The sequence below is a fragment of the Petromyzon marinus genome, unplaced genomic scaffold (assembly GCF_048934315.1).
Source record: "Petromyzon marinus isolate PM22_M1 ecotype Great Lakes invasive population unplaced genomic scaffold, UKy_Petmar_22M1.pri1.0 PM_G_Scaffold_67, whole genome shotgun sequence".
Lineage (NCBI taxonomy): Eukaryota > Metazoa > Chordata > Hyperoartia > Petromyzontiformes > Petromyzontidae > Petromyzon > Petromyzon marinus.
In genome coordinates, this window is record NW_027423021.1 from 159,728 (window position 1) to 180,000 (window position 20,273).

Here is a 20,273-nt window from a genome sequence, read left to right on the forward strand (position 1 = left end):
TACTCACACAGAGACCCATAGAGTACTCACAGAGACCCATAGACTACTCACAGAGACCCATAAACTACTCGCACAGAGACCCATAGACTACTCACACAGAGACCCATAGACTGCTCACACAGAGACCCATAGACTACTCACACAGAGACCCATAGAGTACTCACACAAAGACCCATAGACTACTCACACAGAGACCCATAAACTACTCACACAGAGACCCATAGACTACTCACACAGAGACCCATAGACTACTCACACAGAGACCCATAGACTACTCACACAGAGACCCATAGACTACTCACACAGAGACCCATAAACTACTCACACAGAGACCCACAGACTACTCGCATAGAGACCCATGGACTACTCGCACAGAGACCCATAGACTCACCACACAGAGACCCATAGACTACTCACACAGAAACCCATAGACTAATCACACAGAGACCCACAGCCGCACACAGAGACCACAGACTACTCACACAGAGACCGCAGACACACACACAGAGACCCATAGACTACTCACACAGAGACCCATAGACTACTCACACAGAGACCCACAGCCGCACACAGAGACCACAGACTACTCACACAGAGACCCATAGACTACACACAGAGACCCATAGAGTACTCACACAGAGACCCATAGACTACACACAGAGACCCATAGACTACTCACACAGAGACCCACAGCCGCACACAGAGACCACAGACACACACACAGAGACCACAGACACACACACAGGGGTGCCGGTGCTGAACTCACGTCCCGGTTGTTCATGTCCCAGTACGGCCGTTCGCCGTACGACGTCACCTCCCACACGACGATGCCGTAGCTCCACACGTCGCTCGCCGACGTGAACCTGAGCTGTGCGATGGCCTCCGGGGCGGTCCAGCGGATCGGGATCTTCCCCCCCTGGTGGGGAACATTCACAACGGGACCTCGCCCTCGGGTCCGGCACGCGGGGCTCTCGCGGCCCGACGTCGTCGGCACGCGGCGAAGGGTTTGCCGGGTCAAAGCCGGCGTCGCGAGTTCGCGCCGCCTCGACGCGCCGAGCGTCGAGATTCACGGGTCCACACCGTCTCCGGTGTGGACCCGTGAATCCCAAAGACAACGGCACCGTACGCTGCACGTTCGCACTTTCACCGCGCGTGTGTGCGTGTGTGCGTGTGTGTGTGTATGAGAGGTGTGTGTGTATTAGAGGTGTGTGTGTATGAGTGGTGTGTGTGTGTGTATGAGTGGTGTGTGTATGTGTGTGTATGAGTGGTGTGTGTGTATGAGGTGTGTGTGTGAGAGGTGTGTGTGTGAGTGGTGTGTGTGTATGAGAGATGTGTGTGTGTATGTGTATGAGATGTGTGTGTGTGTGTTTTAGAGGTGGTGTGTGTGTCTGTGCGCACGAGGTGGAGCAGCGTTTACCCCGCACGCTGTAGAAGCGAGGTCGTCTCTCTTCGCGAGGCTCCGACTCTGCTGCTTGCCAGTGACCACTCCTCCTCCTGCTCCTCCTCCTTCAAACGCAACGCGATGCACGCAGCCATCAAGGCGGCGGAGGCGGCAGTGCTGAAGAAGCGAGTTCGCTCTGGAGGGTGCCGCCTCTTACCCAACGTTCAGGGAGATTGCCTCTTGGTGGTGCAGCCAGATCACGTGGGAACACTCAGAACGCCCGTGGGACCCCCCCCCCCCAGTGTGACCCCCCCCAGTGTGACCCCCCCCCAGTGTGACCCCTCAGTGTGACCCCCCAGTGTGACCCCCCCCAGTGTGACCCCCCCCCCCCCAGTGTGACCCCCCCCACCTCTTCTTGACGATGATGCAGGCAGCAGCGATGAGCAGCATCAGCCCCACGAGGCCAGCGGACAGCAAGGAGGCCCAGAGGGTCACTTCCTGAGTCGCTTGTGCTGGGGGAGGGGGAGGGAAAGAGTTACAAACACATCCTTCACTTACTACAACAACCACAACAACCACAACAACCACAACAACAAACACAACAACTACAACAACACCACAATAACCACCAACACAACAACAAACAACAGGACAACACCTACAACAACAACCACAACAACTACAACAGACAGGAGGGGTGGGGTGGTGGTGCTGTTGGTGGGGTCGTGGTAGGTTGGTAGTGGGGTTGGTGGTGGCGTAGTGGTTGGGTGGGGATGGTGCTGGTGAGTGGTGGTGGTGGTGGTGGTGGGTGGTGGTGGTGGTCCTTGTGGCGTAGTGGTTGGGTGGGGATGGTGCTGGTGAGTGGTGGTGGATGGGTGGTGGTGGTGGCGTAGTGGTTGGGTGGGGATGGTGCTGAGATGATGGGGATGGTGCTGGTGAGTGGTGCTGGTGAGTGGTGGTGGTGGGGTGGTGGTGGTGGCGGCGTAGTGGTTGGGTGGGGATGGTGCTGGGGTGGTGGTTGGTGGTGGTGGGGTTGGTAGTGGTTGGTGGTGGGTGGGTGGTGATTGGTGGTGGGTGGTGGTGGTGCTGGTTGGTGGTGGTGGGGTGGTGGTTGGGGGTTGGTGGTGGTGGGGTTGGTGGTGGTTGGTGGTGGTGGGGTTGGTGCTGGTTGGTGGTGGGTGGGTAGTGGTTGGGTAGTGATTGGGTAGGGTTGATGCTGGTTGGTGGTGATTGGGTGGTGGTGGCTGGTGGTGGTGGGTGGTGGCTGGATTGGGTGGTGGTGATGATTGGGTGGTGGTGGTGATTGGGTGGTGGTGGTGATTGGGTGGTGGTGGTGGTGATTGGGTGGTGGTGGTGATTGGGTGGTGGTGGTGGTGATTGGATGGTGGTGTTGTTGCTCACGTGCGGGAGACGTCTGGAAGTGGAGTGTGGGGCTGTAGTCTCCGTAGCCGGCGGCGTTGCGAGCGCGGACCTGCAGTGAGTAAACCGCGGCATGCCGGAGCCCCGTCACGGTGATGCTCGGCACGCTGGAGATCAGCCTCATTACCTCTCTCTCGTCGTCGTCATCCTGGTGGGGGGGGGGTACAGATGGGGGGGGGTACAGATGGGGGGGGTACAGATGGGGGGGGGGATGGGTTCAGACTCATCCCACAGAGACCCATTGAACCTGGGTCACGTGGTTCACAGCATATTGTTGTGTTAACTCTACTGCCCTCCACTTGCTAATGCAAAGACAAAGAACCCCCGTATAGTGTCAGCAGACTGTCGGGGCGAGTGCTGTTAGCGGCCACCTATGGAGGCACACGAGGGGGTGGGTGGTCAGCACCACGCCCGGCCGCCTTTGTATCCACAGTGGTGATGTTGTTGTATACGGCCCTTTTTCCACAATTAATATCCATAAGAATATTTACGGATGCATACACCTAGATTTCTTTTTCCTTTCTTTCGTGACAAACAATTTATATTTTTTAATGAATAAAACCCGTAAGCCAGAAACACGAAAAACCAGATGTCGGTCATAAACAGGCCATATATATATAAAGAAATAATAAAACTCTCAAGGCGAGGATGTAACAGCTATCGGCAAAAATCTCCAGGTGAACAAGAGTTTGATGGGCCCTTAGGAAAGGTCCCTCCGAGGTCAGAACACCAAGAGAGTAGACACGGAGACGCCAACAGGGTAAATCGTATACATATTCTTTTCCTTATTTGCCAGTAAAAAAAAAGGCAACAACAAGAATAAGATAGAATTAGCGATCCTAACGCTCACTCCAATTAAGAACAGGCCACCAGACACATCAGTGAATTATTATCCAATGATTAATTCGCTATCAAATGATTTTCACCTTTAATACTTTTACTGTTAAAACAAAGCTTGGAGCAGGAATACCGAGTCACATCAAAGGTTATCGAGAAGGAATTAGACAATGGGTAAACTTGCAAAAGAATTTAAACAATATCCCAAGCAACCCCGACCACCTTTGTCCCTCTCACAGCGCGGAGAAGCAGGAATTACACCTTATCACAAGGGGCCATCTGGAAAAGCCAGCCGGGTTTGATGAGGAGACACACCCCACCCCACACACGGCAACCAGGCAAAGACAGTTTTAAAGAAAATTGCAATATAATATTAATAATAACAACGTGTTAACCTTACACGACATTCCATTATAGAACCTTACAGAACCAAGGGATATGGATTCCAACAATCAAGAAACAGACCTCTTAAACTCAGGATGATAATTATTTTTCTTTTTAATAATTCTATCATAACAATTCGAACCTCGGTAAAACCGAGAGGTGTCGGGAGGACGTAGTTACAAACACGAGTCTTGGCGAACATGGGACCAAATGGTATTTGAGAAATATAAGTCGAAAGTATAAAGAGGTGCTCCCGACCACCTTTGTCTCTCCCAAAGAGCGCGAGAGAAGAATTTCACGCCAGGGCAAACAGATCGTTATCGCGGGGACCATCTGCCACACACGGGACTTAGTAGTGGCCCCCACCCCACCCTGCACACGGGCAGCAAAAGAGCGTATCTACTCGTTCACCAACGTCCGTCGAGTCCGAACCAACTACTGAAAGAAGAATCAACTGATACGTATGATACACTGCCCCCCACTACACGACAAACCAGACGTCTGCTTGACGCAAAGAATCGATTCCGAACATTGGCCTACTCTTTCACCACTCATACCATTCAACACACACACACACGGGTCATTAACAAAGCCTAAAACCTCAAGCCATTGAACCATCCGTGATTGTGGAAACATCGCAACGACCGAGTGAATAATCCATCGTTTTTAAGAGTGTTCATAATTTGCCTCTGTAATATTGTGCTGGGGCTGTACTTCTAACCGCATAAATTACCAACTGACCCATTAAGAAGGATTAATTCTTGGCACCTCACCACGGAGCGCCGCTCGCGGGGGTGAAGAGCGTGCTCAACCGGTTCCCTGTCATGGATCTGGCCACAATTAATTAAAAGATTGGCCCGAGATAAGGATCTAAAAAGGAAACATCGCCACCCATTGAGTCGCGTTGAGAAGTCGATTAGAAATACTTGAGTCGTTCGTTAATATTTTCTTTCTACATAATCTTGCTGGTATCCACGAATGAAATAACGAATTCAAACGCATATTTGTGCCTCCAAGAATAATACTGGTTGGAGTGCCCTTTCAACGAGTAGCGTTGCATAATAATTAGGCATCCTATTGTTAACAACGTGACAATAATTGCATTAAGGGCCGCGCATGATCAATGACCGAATGCTGTGTTGTGTGACAATTCAAGTAACGAAGCATTGCGGCCATCGAGTGTTGTTGATAAGGTAATTAGAAGTATTTCAGTCGAACGCTTTAAATTCATAATCGTTATGAATCAATGAACGAACATCAACGTGGTACTGTGCTGACGATTTCAAGCATAATAACTTCGCATATCAGAATGTATTAAGGATTGGATACGAATCAAAGACCAAGTGCCGTATTGTGTAACAATTCAAGTATACGAGTTTGCATATTATAAAGTTAAGGTTTGATAGAATAGTTCGCATATTTTTAATCTCTCTCTCAACAACCGATCGATTGCGTTACGCGTCGGGAATTAACCACAGGTGCCGCTATCGAGGTGAAACAACGCAATCGTGATGTTATCATGTTAACGCTGTGTTGAAATTCCAAATCCCGAGATTGAGTTTTCATATTATCCAAAAATTAAAGTTAGCTAGAAATAAAATTGATAAAAGCAGAACGTTTGTGTGTGATTCTTCCTGAAATCCTGCATAATATTGTTCTGCGTATGAGATCTGAATCCTGGGGACCTATCATAAGTACACTATCACCACACATAATCCATAACACACATAATTCATAATGTTCAATCGAGAGTAATCGTATCCTTATCGATAATACGGAATTAAAGAGCAGAGTCGAATCGACTCTCTCTCATTCACGCTCACAACGCCTGCGTCACTGCATACGATTAATTGCGTTATTCCAATTCATAACACAATCCTCGTCACCGAGGCTCGACCTTATAATCCATAACGACCTGCATTATCATAACCACGCCCACTCGCATAAATTAATACGATTATCTCTCGAATCAGCATAATTTATGCGCATAATTACACTGATTAACATAATTTCAGATAAATTATGCGAATCTCAGATTTCATTTAATTTTCATTATTTTCATCAATTTTCATAACACCTATATATACAACAATGTTTACTACACACCGCACCAGGGTACTCAATTTGAGGCTGAGTCGACCTAGGGGAGACCCAGGACTCGTTCAGATTATCGTCACCGGTGCCGGTTGCCGTGAGCGGGAATCGAACTCGAGACGCCGGGTTCGTAGTGCAGCGTAGCGCGTACCGCTGCACCACCGCTCAGCACGCACGCGCGTGCACATTCACACGCACACGCGTGCAAGTAAAATGGATAATCGCGAGCCGCTACGCACCTCGTCAAAGCATTTGACTTCATAGTCCATAACGATGCCATTGGGCTGCTCCGGCTCGGCCCAGGTCAACAGGACGGCGTCTTCAGAGACGTTCTCCGTGTGGACACGCACCACGGGTGACGGTGCTGCGGGCAATCACAGCACGTGGTCACGCGCTAACTCATTTGTTTACCCCCCTGGCCAACGTCTCGAGGTGCGGTGAGTGACAATCGGTGTGCGTTTCCCCTTGCTGCTGAATGAAATACGAGTTGCGGTGAGATGTTCAAACACCAAGCAGACGGACGCCGCTTTGCGAGCAATCAACTCAACTTGCAACAGCCACACACGCGGTGCTTTGTGGTGAACATGCGAACATGGCTATGATGATGATAATTATAACAGATGATGCATTGTCTTTAAGAATAATAATTAGAGTGGTATATGCATTAAGAATAATATAATTATAATGTTACATGTGTAGTGGAGTAACGCGCGTGCTGGGGGGGTTTGCAAGCGGTGTGCACGGATGTGTGAGGTCGCATCGGGGCGAACAGGAGCAGCGAGAGACGCCCAAAAAAGATGCAGAGCAGTGATTGGCTGGCTGCAAATGCAGGCGGACAATTTAGATGCAGAGCGGTGATTGGCTGGCTGCAAATGCAGGCGGACAACTAAGATGAAGAGCGATGATTGGCTGGCTGCAAATGCAGGCGGACAATTTAGATGCAGAGCGGTGATTGGCTGGCTGCAAATGCAGGCGGACAACTAAGATGCAGAGCGGTGATTGGCTGGCTGCAAATGCAGGCGGCCAATTTAGATGCAGAGCGGTGATTGGCTGGCTGCAGATGCAGGCGGACAACTAAGATGCAGAGCGGTGATTGGCTGGCTGCAAATGCAGGCGGCCAATTTAGATGCAGAGCGGTGATTGGCTGGCTGCAAATGCAGGCGGACAATTTAGATGCAGAGTGGTGATTGGCTGGCTGCAAATGCAGGCGGACAACTAAGATGCAGAGCGGTGATTGGCTGGCTGCAAATGCAGGCGGACAATTTAGATGCAGAGTGGTGATTGGCTGGCTGCAAATGCAGGCGGACAACTAAGATGCAGAGCGGTGATTGGCTGGCTGCAAATGCAGGCGGCCAATTTAGATGCAGAGCGGTGATTGGCTGGCTGCAAATGCAGGCGGACAATTTAGATGCAGAGTGGTGATTGGCTGGCTGCAAATGCAGGCGGACAACTAAGATGCAGAGCGGTGATTGGCTGGCTGCAAATGCAGGCGGACAACTAAGATGCAGAGCGGTGATTGGCTGGCTGCAAATGCAGGCCGCCAATTTAGATGCAGAGCGGTGATTGGCTGGCTGCAGATGCAGGCGGACAACTAAGATGCAGAGCGGTGATTGGCTGGCTGCAAATGCAGGCGGACAATTTAGATGCAGAGTGGTGATTGGCTGGCTGCAAATGCAGGCGGACAACTAAGATGCAGAGCGGTGATTGACTGGCTGCAAATGCAGGCGGACAATTTAGATGCAGAGCGGTGATTGGCTGGCTGCAAATGCAGGCGGCCAATTTAGATGCAGAGCAGTGATTGGCTGGCTGCAAATGCAGGCGGACAACTAAGATGCAGAGCGGTGATTGGCTGGCTGCAAATGCAGGCGGACAACTAAGATGCAGAGCGGTGATTGGCTGGCTGCAAATGCAGGCGGCCAATTTAGATGCAGAGCGGTGATTGGCTGGCTGCAAATGCAGGCGGCCAATTCAGATGCAGAGCGGTGATTGGCTGGCTGCAAATGCAGGCGGACAATTTAGATGCAGAGTGGTGATTGGCTGGCTGCAAATGCAGGCGGACAACTAAGATGCAGAGCGGTGATTGACTGGCTGCAAATGCAGGCGGCCAATTTAGATGCAGAGCGGTGATTGGCTGGCTGCAAATGCAGGCGGCCAATTTAGATGCAGAGCAGTGATTGGCTGGCTGCAAATGCAGGCGGACAACTAAGATGCAGAGCGGTGATTGGCTGGCTGCAAATGCAGGCGGCCAATTTAGATGCAGAGCAGTGATTGGCTGGCTGCAAATGCAGGCGGACAACTAAGATGCAGAGCGGTGATTGGCTGGCTGCAAATGCAGGCGGCCAATTTAGATGCAGAGCGGTGATTGGCTGGCTGCAAATGCAGGCGGACAATTTAGATGCAGAGCGGTGATTGGCTGGCTGCAAATGCAGGCGGACAACTAAGATGCAGAGCGGTGATTGGCTGGCTGCAAATGCAGGCGGCCAATTTAGATGCAGAGCGGTGATTGCCTGGCTGCAAATGCAGGCGGACAATTTAGATGCAGAGTGGTGATTGGCTGGCTGCAAATGCAGACGGACAACTAAGATGCAGAGCGGTGATTGGCTGGCTGCAAATGCAGGCGGCCAATTTAGATGCAGAGCAGTGATTGGCTGGCTGCAAATGCAGGCAGACAACTAAGATGCAGAACGGTGATTGGCTGGCTGCAAATGCAGACGGACAATTTAGATGCAGAGTGGTGATTGGCTGGCTGCAAATGCAGGCGGACAACTAAGATGCAGAGCGGTGATTGACTGGCTGCAAATGCAGGCGGACAATTTAGATGCAGAGCGGTGATTGGCTGGCTGCAAATGCAGGCGGCCAATTTAGATGCAGAGCAGTGATTGGCTGGCTGCAAATGCAGGCGGACAACTAAGATGCAGAGCGGTGATTGGCTGGCTGCAAATGCAGGCGGACAACTAAGATGCAGAGCGGTGATTGGCTGGCTGCAAATGCAGGCGGCCAATTTAGATGCAGAGCGGTGATTGGCTGGCTGCAAATGCAGGCGGCCAATTCAGATGCAGAGCGGTGATTGGCTGGCTGCAAATGCAGGCGGACAATTTAGATGCAGAGCAGTGATTGGCTGGCTGCAAATGCAGGCGGACAACTAAGATGCAGAGCGGTGATTGACTGGCTGCAAATGCAGGCGGCCAATTTAGATGCAGAGCGGTGATTGGCTGGCTGCAAATGCAGGCGGACAACTAAGATGCAGAGCGGTGATTGGCTGGCTGCAAATGCAGGCGGCCAATTTAGATGCAGAGCAGTGATTGGCTGGCTGCAAATGCAGGCGGACAACTAAGATGCAGAGCGGTGATTGGCTGGCTGCAAATGCAGGCGGCCAATTTAGATGCAGAGCGGTGATTGGCTGGCTGCAAATGCAGGCGGACAATTTAGATGCAGAGCGGTGATTGGCTGGCTGCAAATGCAGGCGGACAACTAAGATGCAGAGCGGTGATTGGCTGGCTGCAAATGCAGGCGGCCAATTTAGATGCAGAGCGGTGATTGCCTGGCTGCAAATGCAGGCGGACAATTTAGATGCAGAGTGGTGATTGGCTGGCTGCAAATGCAGACGGACAACTAAGATGCAGAGCGGTGATTGGCTGGCTGCAAATGCAGGCGGCCAATTTAGATGCAGAGCAGTGATTGGCTGGCTGCAAATGCAGGCAGACAACTAAGATGCAGAACGGTGATTGGCTGGCTGCAAATGCAGACGGCCAATTTAGATGCAGAGCGGTGATTGGCTGGCTGCAAATGCAGGCGGACAATTTAGATGCAGAGTGGTGATTGGCTGGCTGCAAATGCAGGCGGACAACTAAGATGCAGAGCGGTGATTGGCTGGCTGCAAATGCAGGCGGCCAATTTAGATGCAGAGCGGTGATTGGCTGACTGCAAATGCAGGCGGCCAATTTAGATGCAGAGCGGTGATTGGCTGGCTGCAAATGCAGGCGGACAATTTAGATGCAGAGTGGTGATTGGCTGGCTGCAAATGCAGGCGGACAACTAAGATGCAGAGCGGTGATTGGCTGGCTGCAAATGCAGGCGGCCAATTTAGATGCAGAGCGTTGATTGGCTGGCTGCAAATGCAGGCAGACAATTTAGATGCAGAGCAGTGATTGGCTGGCTGCAAATGCAGGCGGATAACTAAGATGCAGAGCGGTGATTGGCTGGCTGCAAATGCAGGCGGCCAATTTAGATGCAGAGCGGTGATTGGCTGGCTGCAAATGCAGGCGGACAATTTAGATGCAGAGCGGTGATTGGCTGGCTGCAAATGCAGGCGGACAACTAAGATGCAGAGCGGTGATTGGCTGGCTGCCAATGCAGGCGGCCAACTAAGATGCAGAGCGGTGATTGGCTGGCTGCAAATGCAGGCGGAGAACCAAGATGCAGAGCGGTGATTGGCTGGCTGCAAAGGCAGGCGGATAATTAAGATGCAGAGCGGTGATTGGCTGGCTGCAAATGCAGACGGCCAACTAAGATGCAGAGCGGTGATTGGCTGGCTGCAAATGCAGGCGGACAACTAAGATGCAGAGCGGTGATTGGCTGGCTGCAAAGGCAGGCGGATAATTAAGATGCAGAGCGGTGATTGGCTGGCTGCAAATGCAGACGGCCAACTAAGATGCAGAGCGGTGATTGGCTGGCTGCAAATGCAGGCGGCATTGTCTTTAATCATAATATAATTATCATGTTTTTGCATAGCATTTAAGAATAATGTTATTATAATGTTACGTGCATGTTATAGCTTTTAAAAAAGGAGAATGTATTTTTAAAAAAATATTTTAAAAAACCATTTAAAAAAAGATAGAAAAAAAATATTTGACAAAAGCAACTAAATATCTAAAGATGAAAAAGAGATTTCAAAAAAAGAAAGACGATGGCCGTGAGCGAGAGGAGGAGGGGGGGGACGACGACTCACGATCCCGTGACGTGGCGACGTGGACGGCCGCGAACGCCGAGGGGACGCCGCTCAGGCGGGAGACGCCATTGGTGGCGTGCACCTCCAGGGTGTAGGCGGCGTTCTCACGCAGGCCGCTCACCTCCACCGAGGCGTTCGTCAGCGGGAGCGGAGGCCGGAACCTCACGGCCGGGCCGCACGGCGGCGCCGGCTCCTGGCCCCTCTCCCCACCCCCCCCCCGCAGGGGGGGCGGGTGGAGCCGGCACACGACGGAGTAGGCGAGATCGGAGCGCCCGCCGGGATTCGCCGGCGGGCTCCACCGGAGCGTCACCGAGGCGGCGGCGGAGAGCGGCGAGGTGACGACGTCCCTGGGGGCCGACGGCGGCTCTGGCCGGGGGGGGGGGCGGAACGGAGTTTATAGAGTAGTGTAGTAGGTAGTGTATAGTGTAGTGTATAGTGTAGTGTATAGCGCAGTAGTGTATAGTGTAGTGTAGTACTGTATAGTAGTAGTGTATAGTGTAGTGTATAGTGTAGTGTATAGTGTAGTGTATAGTGTAGTGTAGTAGGTAGTGTATAGTGTAGTGTATAGTGTAGTGTATAGTAGTGTATAGTGTAGTGTAGTGTATAGTGTAGGGTAGTAGTTTATAGTGTAGTGTATAGTGTAGTGTAGTAGGTAGTGTATAGTGTAGTGTATAGTGTAGTAGTGTATAGTGCATAGTAGTGTATAGTGTAGTGTATAGTATAGTGTATAGTGTAGTAGTGTATAGTGTAGTGTACAGTGTAGTAGTGTATAGTGTAGTGTATAGTGTAGTGTATAGTGTAGTGTGTAGTGTAGTGTAGTAGGTAGTGTATAGTGTAGTGTAGTAGTGTATAGTGTAGTAGTGTATAGTGTAGTGTAGTAGTGTAGAGTGTAGTGTAGTAGTGTATAGTGTAGTGTAGTAGTGTATAGTATAGTGTAGTAGTGTATAGTGCAGTGTAGTAGTGTATAGTGTAGTGTATAGTGTAGTGTAGTAGTGTAGTGTATAGTGTAGTGTAGTAGTGTATAGTGTAGTGTATAGTGTAGTGTATAGTGTAGTGTGTAGTGTAGTAGGTAGTGTATAGTGTAGTGTAGTAGTGTATAGTGTAGTAGTGTATAGTGTAGTAGTGTATAGTGTAGTGTAGTAGTGTAGAGTGTAGTGTAGTAGTGTATAGTGTAGTGTAGTAGTGTATAGTATAGTGTAGTAGTGTATAGTGCAGTGTAGTAGTGTATAGTGTAGTGTATAGTGTAGTGTAGTAGTGTAGTGTATAGTGTAGTGTAGTAGTGTATAGTGTAGTGTATAGTGTAGTGTATAGTGTAGTGTGTAGTGTAGTAGGTAGTGTATAGTGTAGTGTATAGTGTAGTGTAGTAGTGTATAGTGTAGTGTAGTAGTGTAGTGTATAGTGTAGTGTAGTACTGTATAGTGTAGTGTAGTAGTGTATAGTGTAGTAGTGTATAGTGTAGTGTATGGCGCATAGTGAACGAACTTGCACAGGCCACAGACTGGGGCTCGCCGCTGGGCCGGAAGTATCCATCGTGGCAGGTGCAGGACGTCGCTCCGATGACGCTGCCCGTGCTGTGTGGCGGACACCGGGAGCAGGAGCTGTCTTGGGCCGTCTCCTTATAAGAGCCCTGCTCACACACTGCACGCACAAAGGTCCCGCCCCCCGACCTGTAGCCTTTACAGACTCAGTTTAACACCTTTATTATGAACCTTCACAGACTGTTGGTGCTGTCAGTAGCGAGAGATGGGGAGAGAGATGAGCAGATGGGGAGAGAGATGAGCAGATGGGGAGAGAGATGAGATGGGGTGGGTGAGAGAGTGCGTGGGTGGGTAAGTGGTTGGGTGAGTGAGAAAGTGGGTGAGTGAGTGGATGAGTAGGTATGTGGGTGGGTGAGTGGGTGGGTGAGTGGGTGAGTGGGTGAGTGAGTGGGTGAGTGAGTGGTTGGGTGAATGGGTGAGTGAGTGAGTGGGTGGGTGGGTGAGTGAGTGAGTGGGTGGGCGAGTGAGTGAGTGGGTGGGTGAGTGGTTGAGTGAGTGAGTGGGTGAGTCAGTGGGTGAGTGAGTGAGTGAGTGGGTGGGAGGATAAGTGGTTGGGTGGGTGGGTGGGTGAGTGAGTGAGTAGGTGGGTGGGTGAGTGAGTGGGTGAGTGAGTGGGTGAGTGGGCGAGTGAGTGTGTGGGAGGTCCGCTGGGTCTTTCCACATCTCTCTCGAGGGTAAGCGATGATGAATCTACTAAAACAAATCCCAACGCGTCACCTTGGCAGGCGTTCCCCGCCTGCTGGTACCCGGCACGGCAGACGCAGCTCCCGGGGTGGCCCTCCCACTCGCCGTCGGCGTTGCAGAACATCGCCGGCTCCGGCTCCCCCTCGGGCCGGAGCGCGTGGCCCACGCACGCCCCCGTCACCTCCGACAGCGCCCACGGCCCGTCGCCGGCGGCCGGAGCGTCGGGGAACTCGGCGAGGCGGACCGCGAGGGCCGGGCAGCGCCTGCGGTAGATGCGCACGGACGCCAGCCACGCGCAGGCCCCCGTGTCGCGGAACGCCAGACGGAGGCCGCCCCGGGAGAGGGGCCCCACGTCGCCCGCCGCCTCGACCTCCGACCCGCCCGAGCCGACGACGTCGACCTTGGAGAAGAGCCGCCGCTCGTCGTCGGCGAAGACCCCGGCGGCGACGTCGCCGGGGTCGTCCGACTCCCGGTAGTAAACGTCCAACGTGTCGTCGTCGCAGCCGGCGGCGGAGGCGGCGGCGGCCGGGAGGCGACGGGGCACCGGCGCCGTAAGCTGAAGCGGAACTCGAGGAAGATGCGGCGAGCGTCGCCGCGCGGGATCCAGGCGGTGCGCAGCCACTTGTCCTGCCTGGGCACGGCGGGGCGGCACTGCGCCTGGTACAGCCTGGGCCTTGAGCGTTGGCCACTCGTAGCCTGCTGCCACTGCGGTCGTGGTGAGGGGAGAGGGAGTGGAGTGTGGGAGGGAGTGTAGGGGGGAGTGTAGATGTCACAGTGATTCTGAAACATTGTTCTCCACTCCTTGAATCAATTTTTATAACCTGTAAACCGTTTTACTCGCCTCGCGAGTTCGCGTCGCTCATTTTGGTCGGAGTTTATTTGCCGCCATGTCCTCAGGTTAAAGAGGCCCAACGCATGCTCGCCGATCAGATTCTGAGTGTGGAGCGAGCAAATCCAGATTCGTTGGTTATCGTACTTGGCGACTTTAACAAAGGTAATCTCAGCCACGAACTCCCCAAATACATACAATTCATTAAATGCCCAACCAGAGAAGGGAACACTCTGGATCACTGCTACACTACAGTCAGTAGAGCCTACCACGCCGTCCCCCGAGCAGCACTAGGACACTCTGACCATGCCATGGTCCACCTGATTCCTGCATACAGGCAGAAACTAAAACTCTGTAAACCTGCTGTGAGGACATCTAAACAGTGGACCAGTGAGGCTGTGGAAGATTTGCGGGCGTGCTTAGACTGTACTGACTGGGATATGTTCACGACTGCTACCAATAGTCTGGATGAACTCACAGAGGCTGTGACGTCCTACATCAGCTTCTATGAGGACTGCTGTATCCCAACACGTAACAAGGTGAACTTTAACAACAACAAGCCCTGGTTCTCAGCAAAGCTCAGAAGGTTGAGGTTGGAGAAGGAGGAAGCGTTTAGGAGTGGAGATAGAGACGGATTCAAGGAGTCGAAGAACAGGTTTAGCAAAGCGGTGAGAGAGGCTAAACGACTGTACTCAGAGAGACTAAAACACCAGTTCTCTACTAACGACTCTGCTTCTGTCTGGAGAGGGCTCAGGCAGATCACCAACTACAAGCCCAGAGCTCCCCACACCACTAACGACTCCCGCCTGGCCAACGACCTGAACGAGTTCTACTGCAGATTTGAAAGACAATTGGACTGTCCTGAGCTACCCCTTCCCACTCAAGAGGCCCCATCCCCCACCCATACTATAGAGACGACTCTCTCCTTTCAGGAGGGAGACGTTAATAGACTTTTCAAGAGGCAGAATCCACGCAAAGCAGCCGGGCCGGACTCTGTCTCTCCAGCCACCCTCAGGCACTGCGCTGACCAGCTGTCTCCGGTGTTCACCTACCTCTTTAACACCTCCCTGGAGACATGCCATGTACCAGCCTGTCTCAAGTCCTCCACCATCATCCCTGTGCCCAAAAAGCTAAGGCCAACAGGACTAAATGATTACAGACCGGTCGCCCTTACATCTGTGGTAATGAAGTCTTTTGAGCGCCTGGTCCTGGCACACCTCAAAGCCATCACAGACCCTCTCCTGGACCCCCTTCAGTTTGCCTACAGAGCCAACAGGTCTGTGGACGACGCAGTTAACATGGCCCTCCACTTCATCCTACAGCATCTGGACGCCCCAGCATCCTACGCTAGGATCCTGTTTGTGGACTTCAGCTCTGCCTTCAACACCATCATCCCTGCCCTGCTTCAGGACAAGCTCTTCCAGCTGAATGTGCCCTACTGGATCACAGACTTCCTGTCTGACAGGAAGCAGTGCGTTAAGCTGGGAACACAAGTCTCTGACTCCAGCTCCATCAGCACCAGAACTCCTCAGGGCTGCGTCCTTTCCCCACTGCTCTTCTCTCTGTATACCAACAGCTGCACCTCCAATCATCTGTCCGTCAAACTCTTGAAGTTTGCGGACGACACCACCCTAATTGGGCTGATCTCTGGTGGGGATGAGTCTGACTATAGGTGGGAAGCTGACAACCTGGTGACCTGGTGTAGCCAGAACAACTTAGAGCTAAATGCTCTAAAGACAGTTGAGATGGTTGTGGACTTCAGGAAGAATACAGCCCCACTCACCCCCATCACCCTGTTAGACTCCCCAGTCAAAAGTGTAGAGTCCTTCCGCTTCCTGGGCACTATTCTCTCCTGGGACCTCAAGTGGGAACTGAACATCAGCTCCCTCACCAAGAAAGCTCAACAGAGGATTTACTTTCTATGGCAGCTGAAGAAATTCAACCTGCCAAAGACAATGATGGTGCAATTCTATACAGCAATCATTGAATCCATCCTCACCTCCTCCATAACCGTCTGGTACGCTGCTGCCACTGCCAAGGACAAGAGCAGACTGCAGCGTATCATCCACACTGCTGAGAAGGTAATTGCCTGCAATCTACCAACCCTCGAGGACCTGCACACGACAAGGACCATGAGGCGAGCGAGGAAGATTGGGTTTCCTGCCGGTAAGGCATCACTCTCGACAGCCCAGGGGGGGGAACAGGAGCGCGGCGGCCTTTCCCCGCCCGGTGAGGAGTGCAGCGGCGGCAGCTCCCACACTAGTGGAGAGTCTGGGGGCGTCGGTACTTCGCGGGCAGGGTCGCAGGCAGGAGAGATCCCGGGGGCCGACGACCCTAACATAATCATCATCAGGTGTGAAAACCACAGCAAGAAATTTAGAAAAAAGTGGCGTTTTTTTAACGTTAGCACCACGGAGAGCGATTTGGCAGTTCAGAAGGACGAGTCCATCTATGTTCGGAAAAGAGGAGGGGGGAGACGAAAAATAATGGATGAGGTCTGAAGGCCACCGTAAGCGTGAACAATCAATTAAGACCCGAAATGGTTTATCAAATCCTTCCAATGATTGCTAAGCCAGAATCCATCTTCTCGGTTGAAATTGTCTCTGTGTTTGTATATGTGAATAGACTCATGAACGAATCTCTCATGGTAGCCAGATGGCTTGCAAAGAACCTCTGTCTTGGAGAAGTCAATGTCATGTGAGCCTACTGAATTATAACAGTGATCTGCCACGGCCGAGGTGTTGGTCCTACCGTGTTTCAGGTCTGCTTTGTGTTCACGAATGCGGTCCGAGACATGTCATTTGGTTTCTCCAATATAACTACTCCCACCGAGGCAACTTAGCGTTGTCTGTATTTATTTAAAGTTGCGCATTTTGATGATGTGACGTCACATTTCTCAAACCTCCCTCTCTCGTCACGCATCGTCACAAATGTCTGACCCCGCCCCCTAAGTGCGTGACGTCATCTATGGACGCCCCTCCCCCCCCGAACATCCACGGAGGTCTCGTGGCCTCCACGCTCGACTCACCCCATCGGGCGGGAAGGCGACCCAGCCGAGGTCGCCCTGCGCGGTCTCCGTGTCGAGCAGGTCCACTGCGGCGGGGTGGGTGGGTGGGGGGAGAGACACGCGCACGCGCGCACACAGAGAGAGACGAAGTTTCAAGTTTGTTAGGTACAAGCTGTACTACCCGGCTACGCCCGGGACGAGGATTCGCCACGTCCCCCCAGTGGCGATGTTCACACAGCAGAGCAGGTACTCGTTTGATGCCGAGTCGACCTAGGGAAGGCCCAGGACCGGTAAAAAAATAATCGTCACCGGCGGTGGCCGTGAGCGGGAATCGAACTCGGGTCACTACACTACAACGCGTTACGCTTCCACGTGCGCGGGTCACGTGACAGATTTGACGTCACAGCTCACTTGACGTGCAAAAAAAATAGATGCATTATTGAGCTACCCCCCTAAAGAAAAAGCAAAAGTGTATTTTTATAATTTTAGGATGGTGTACAGTCTGGAAAGCACCCACGTGGCAAATTTCCAGTTTGTTGCATGTCGGGAAGTACGCTAAACATTTTGAACAGACACGCACAATCACAACTTTGCCTTTTATATCTATGGAGATAGCGTTGTGAGCCATGCGGCTCTCAAGTCGGGTGCAGCCGCAACAAACAAAATATGAACACAGAACATCTTAAAGCGACAACGCGTAACAGAAACATCCTGGAAAAAAAACAGCAAATATTTAATATAAAACGCCGCGTGCAAAAAATCCCCACCATCGTGTACACGACGGCTGTCACGGACTGCCGGGGCAAGTGCTGCTGCTGCTCGCGAGTAGCAGCACCTACCAAGGCTACCGGCACTGTGGCACACGAGGGCGTGGGTGGCCAGCACCACGCCCGGCCGCCTTTGTCTCCCCAGTGGCGATGTTTACTACACACCGCACCAGGTTACTCATTTGAGCTTGAGTCGACCTAGGGGAGGCCCAGGACCGGTTCAGAGAATCGTCACTGACGGTGTTGGCCGTGAGAGGGAATCGAACTTGGGTCGCCGGGTTCGTAGCGCAGCGCGCTAACAGCTACATACACACACACAACAACTGCCATTCGCCACTAAGTGGTGGTGACATCACCACGACGCTTGTGCCAGGCCATGTGCACCTTGAGGCCACGCTGGCAGGTCACGGGGCAGACCCAGGTGCCACGGGTCGACTGACTGAGATGACCGAAATGACTGGCTGGTGCACCACCTGTGCCCCCTACTGTGCCAACCTGCTGTGCTTTAGCCACCCGGCGCTCCGCTCGTTGTTGTGAGCGTCGCTCCTCCACCCTCCGTTGTTGTTGGAGGGCGACTGCCTCCAACTGCCCAGTAGCGTCCTTCACGAGCCTCCTCCACAGAGGCCAATTTTGACACCGCTGGTACCAGTCATCGACAAGTCCACTCAGCTCCACGTCCTCCCGTACCACATCACTCCATCTCCTCTCTAGCCCGTGCCGCGCCCGTTTAGCCCCCTCGATCCGGCCGAACAAAAGCTGTTTCGGCATGCGGTGGCTGGGCATGCGGGCTACATGACCCAGCCTTGCCTGCCGGAGGAGCTCATCGATGGGACCTTGCCCAGATCTTTCAAGGATTTGTGAGCTCCTCACACAATCCAGTCTGGTTAAACCCAGGATGGATCGTAGGCAGGCCAGCCTAAATGTTTCCATCGGCGAAAATGCTCCATTAAGGGGGTCCACGTTTCGCAAGCGTAGAGAAGGGAGGGAATGACCGTGGCCGAGAAGACCTGAAGCTTAGTGCGGAGCGACAGACCAGGTAGCTTCCACACAGCGTTACGCAACCGATGAAAAGATATTGCCGCTCGACTGATTCGGAGTGAGACCTCTGCTGTTAAACTGGAGCCAGTCATAAGCACACTGCCCAGGTATGGGAAACTCTCCACTCTCTCCACAACTGCCCCATCACCGATTGGGAGTTGTGGAGGTGGAGTGTCCGATGGTACAAAATATCCAGGCAGGTGCTTAGTTTTGGTGTGGCTGAAGGTAAGGCCCCCATCTCTTAGTGGCACGCTCCAGTCTCAGCAGCAGCGTCTCCAATTCCTCCTCTGAATGAGCAGCTATTACCAAATCATCAGCATACATAACGTGGTTGAGCAATAGGGAGCCATCCCTTGACCGCACCCGGGCATCGATTAGCCTCCCATTATAGCTGTACCAAATGGAGATTCCCCCGGTACAGACACACACACTCACACACGTACACAGACACACACTCACACGTACTCAGACACACACTCACACGTACACAGACACACACTCACACACTCACACGTACATACATGTACACACACTCACAGACACACACTCACACACGTACACAGACACACACTCACACGTACACTCACACGTACACTCACACGTACACAGACACACTCACGTACAAGACAAGACAAAGATCCCCATATAGCCTTAACAGACAGTAGGGGCAAGTGCTGTTAGCGAGCACCTATGAAGGCCGAAACGGTACACGAGGGGGTGGGTGGCCAGCACCACGCCCGACCGCCTTTGTCTCCCTAGTGGCAATGTACTCATTTGAGGCTGAGTCGACCTAAGGGAGGCCCGGGACCGGTTCGAATAATCGTCACTGGTGTTGGCCGTGAGCGGGAATCGAACCCGGGTTGCCAGGTTCATAGCGCAGCGCGCTAACCGCTACACTATCGCACATACATACACACGTACACACACGTACACACACTCACACGTACACAAACACACACACTCACACGTACACAGACACACACTCACACGTACACAGACACACTCACGTACACACACATACGTACACACACGTACACAAACACACACTCACACGTACACACACGTACACACTCTCTCTTCATGTGGTCGCATGGATTTTTCCCTCCGTGTCCTCCGCTTCCCCCACCACCCCCACCCCCACATCGAGAATGGACGTGGCCGCCACGCGGGGCATCATCATCATCAGTTTGTGGTCACCGCTCGCTGTGCATCATCTCAGCACGCGGTGAGACGCTTCGAGCGGCGTCGGCGTCGTCTAAACAAGCAAGCAGCCTCGCCTGCTAGCGTCAAAGGCTCCGTCGGAGCGCTCCATCTCGGCGAACGAGTTGACTCCGCGGGGAACGAGAG

General features: G+C 52.5%; 1 long non-coding RNA gene and 1 pseudogene across 1 annotated transcript in view; both read right to left on the reverse strand.

The window, feature by feature from the left end:
- The window catches only part of LOC142920117 (uncharacterized), a 470,991-nt gene that overhangs the window by 32,614 nt on the left and 418,104 nt on the right, over positions 1-20,273 (reverse strand). The gene's annotated exons all lie outside the window — the stretch shown is intronic.
- Positions 1,015-20,273, reverse strand: part of LOC142920116 (ephrin type-A receptor 3-like) — a 21,540-nt pseudogene continuing 2,281 nt past the window's right edge.